The 4,184-nt window shown below is 36.9% G+C and overlaps 1 protein-coding gene across 2 annotated transcripts in view; it reads right to left on the bottom strand.

Moving 5' to 3' along the window:
* Positions 1-4,184, bottom strand: part of SNX24 (sorting nexin 24) — a 189,652-nt gene that overhangs the window by 134,905 nt on the left and 50,563 nt on the right. The gene's annotated exons all lie outside the window — the stretch shown is intronic.

The raw sequence follows: 4,184 nt of genomic DNA, 5'->3' as shown, positions 1-4,184 counted from the left end.
AAAAAAAAAAAAAACCTGTAAATGGAAATCTTTTCCTTATAGAGAAGGAATGATGGAGTTAGATAATCATCATTTTGCCAACAACAGAGTAAAAACTTAGGCAAAAAACAATTAATGTCTGCTGAACCAGGATAGAAACGTTTGATGAGGAACAGAATCCTGATATAATTTCAAAATGTCTTCCTAAGTGTTAGTTAATAATTACAAAAGGAAAAAAAACATCATAGACAACAGAGAAAACAACAAAACCTAACCAGCGGTCAAAATTAGCATCACTAGTTGGGGGCAAACAGATACCATGTGCCTCTGAATATGATACCCTAAGAAGGTTATAGTATCACCTCATAGAGTTTTCCAGCCCCAAATGCATCAACTAGATCCACCTACTATAAGGAACCATCAGATGAAGCCAAATTGAAGGACAGTCTATGGCCTGTCTCAATTGGCCTGTCTCTTGACAAAATGACAATGTCATAGAGGAAAAAGAAGGGTTGAGAGGGAGTTCCAGATTGAAGGAGACTAAAAAGACATGGCAAGTAAATATAATGTACTATTTGGATCTTGTACCAGCAAAAAACAAAAAAATACTAAAAAGGACATTATTGGGACGATTGACAAATTTGTAATACAGACTACAAAATAACTGTGTCAATATTAAACTTCCTGATTTGACAATTTCACTGTGACCACGTTAAGAGATTTTTTTGTTCTTAGGAATGATGAAAAAAATGAAGGTGAAGAGGCATAATGTATGCAATGCAATTTACTTTCAAATGGTTCAGAAAAAGAAATCACACACACACACATATAAATACACACACACATACACGCGCATATATATATGGATTGAGTATCCCTTATCCGAAATGCTTGAGACAAAAAGGGTTTCGGTCTTTTTCCATTTTGGAATATCTGCATTATATGTATTGGTTGAATATCCCTAATCTGAAAATCTGAAATCTGAAATGTTCCAATGAGCATTTCCTTTGAGCCTCATATTGGTACACAAAAAAGTTTTGAATTTTGGAGCACTTCAGATTTCAGATTTTCGAAGGAGGGGTACTCAGCCTGTATACATCTCTATAGATAAATGAGTGTGTATAGATATATGGATATCTATAAAAAACAGACAGGAGTAGGGGGAGATAAAGTGAAAGTGGCAAGATCTTAAAAATTGAGGAATGCTGAGAATTCTTTGTATTATTTTTGCAACTTTTTGGTACACTTAAAATTATTTCAAAATAAAGTTACTTAAAAAGTTGTCCTGGCCAAGCACGGTAGCTCAATGCTTGTTATCCCAGAACTTTGGGAGGCCAAGGCGGGCAGATCAATTGAGGTCAGGACTTTGAGACTAGCCGGGCCAACATGGCAAAACCCCATTTCTACTAAAAATACAAAAATTAGCCAGGCATGGTGGTGGGCGCCTGTAGTCCCAGCTACTTGGGAGGCTGAGGCAGGAGAATGGCATGAACCCAGGAGGCGGAGGTTGCGTTGAACCAAGGTCACACCACTGCACTCCAGCCTGGGCAACAGAACGAGACTCCATCTCACAAGAAAAAAAAGAGAAAAAAGAAGAAAAGAAAATGCAGCATTTTGCAACTATCAATATAATAGCTTATTCAGGCAAAGATCATTACTCTAGTTAACCACCGGGTCAAAAGGGTGAAATGTAACTTGAAAGTGAAAGTAAGATAACAACTAACTTTCTGAGTCTTCATCTAAAAAACATAAATAAATGTGTAAAATTTGTGCACTGTGTGTGTGTGTGTGTGTTGTGTGTGTGGGTGTGGGTGTGTATAGAGAAAGAGAAAGACTAAGGGAGAGAAAAAGAATATAAAGCAAACACAGCAAAAGGTTAACTGGGGAATCTGAATGAATATAAGAGTTCCTTTTACTGTGCTTTCAATATTCCTTTAGGTTTAAATTTTAATTTCTCAAAATTAATAATTGGTGGAAAAAACATAAGTCTGCTGCATGGACCTCCCCAGTTCTGAAGGTCCTCATGATGTTATGAATTCATGCCTTTGACCCTACACTCCCATACTCTTACCCTTACCATTCCTATTTCAATGACAGAAGCAACCTTTTGGTCACTCAACAGTCTCCTACTTATACACATATTTTATTCTCACATGTTCGCTCACAAGTCAATAACATTCACAACACATTTCTTCACAGAAACATTAATTTTCCTGGCCAGCCCAAAAAGTCTGTTCAAAGAATAATACAGCTGAACATAACAACAAGGGTTTGAAAAAAGTAACTCTCTACATAAGTAAATCAGACCAGAGTTCAATGTAATTTTTAATAAATCTGGAAGATCCAGTGATACTTCTCTAGAATCATGAGAGGCCTTCTTTGGGAGTATGTATTACTGCTTAAAGAGCAGGAAGTGTGCGAAGAGACAACTGAAAACTATGTGAGGTAATATGTAAGACTTATAATACTTATAAAAAATTGCATTTTACTTTAAAAAATGAATACATCATCACTGAAAAAAATTCAATAAAACAAAGTAAAAATTCTCCCATTTAACCTCAATAAAACAGCATTTTCCCTAAATAACCATGATTACTTAATGTGTATGTGCCAATCAAAATAAAGCTGATCTGGCATTTTTCCCACAAATAGTCTCATACTGTACATATCATTTGGTAACTTTTTTTTTTTTTTAATACTTTAAGTTCTAGGGTACATGTGCACAATGTGCAGGTCTGTTACATATGTATACATGTGCCATGTTGGTGTGCTGCACCCATCAACTCATCAGCACCCATCAACTCGGCATTTACATCAGATATAACTCCCAATGCCATCCCTCCCCTCTCCCCCCTCCCCACAATAGGCCCCAGTGTGTGATGTTCCCCTTCCTGTGTCCAAGTGATCTCATTGTTAAATTCCCACCTATGAGTGAGAACATGCTGTGTTTGGTTTGCTGTTCTTGCGATAGTTTGCTAAGAATGATGGTTTCTAGCTGCATCCATGTCCCTACAAAGGACACAAACTCATCCTTTTTTATGGCTGCATAGTATTCCATGGTGGATATGTGCCACATTTTCTTAATCCAGTCTGTCACTGATGGACATTTGGGTTGATTCCAAGTCTTTGCTATTGTGAATAGTGCCGCAATAAATATACGTGTGCATGTGTCTTTATAGCAGCATGATTCATAATCCTTTGGGTATATCCCCAGTAATGGGATGGCTGGGTCATATGGTATTTCTAGTTCTAGATCCTTGAGGAATCGCCATACTGTTTTCCACAATGGTTGAACTAGTTTACAATCCCACCAACAATGTAAAAGTGGGTAACTTGCTTTTTTAATTTAACACTTAGCTTTAAAGAATTCTTAAAATTACCTCCCAATCAGTATTTTTAAAATAGAATACATTGAGATTAGAATAAATTGGCACTTTAAAATCAACATTCCTAAACAATTTCAACCAGAAAAAATAAACTACTTAGGTAAAAAACAAACAAACAAACAAAACAAAAAACACTAGGTAAAGTTTTATAAAGTCAACAATATCTGATATGTAAGTCTTCAATTTGAAAAAGCAATTTCCAGAACAAGAATTTCGTATGATTCCATTTTTGTCTGGAAGGCTCTATGCCAAACTATTACCACCTGAGAGGTAAGACACAAAAGAAAAGAGGCTTTGGGTTTTCACTTCATACTCTTACATATTATTTAAATTTTACTTTTAAATCCTTGCAGAAAAATCTTGAAGGGACAAAAATTTTAATTAACAATTCCTGTTTCTGGAAAGGTACAAAAAAGGATTACAGTTAAAGTTACTGCTCAACTACAGCTCATTTCCTGAAAGATATATTGGGTACTTCATTGTCAAGATAGGGCTATAAATCCATGCTTTAAAAGTTCCCTGTAGGCCAGGCGCAGTGGCTCACGCTTGTACTGGCAGCCCTTTGGGAGGCTGAGGCAGGCGAATCAATTGAGGTCAGGAGTTCGAGACCAGCCAGGCCAACAGGGTGAAACACTGTCTCTACTAAAAATACAAAAAATTAGCTGGGTGTGGTGGCAGGTGCCTGTAATTCCAGCTATTCGGGAGGCAGAAGTGGGAGAATAGCTTGAACCTAGGAGGCGGAGGTTGTAGTGAGTTGAGATCACACCACTGTATTCCAGCCTGGGCCACAGAGTGAGACTCCACGTCAAAAAAAAAAAA

This window comes from Colobus angolensis, unplaced genomic scaffold (assembly GCF_000951035.1).
Source record: "Colobus angolensis palliatus isolate OR3802 unplaced genomic scaffold, Cang.pa_1.0 Scaffold62, whole genome shotgun sequence".
Classification (NCBI taxonomy): Eukaryota; Metazoa; Chordata; class Mammalia; order Primates; family Cercopithecidae; genus Colobus; species Colobus angolensis.
This window is presented reverse-complemented; position numbering and strand designations above follow the sequence as displayed.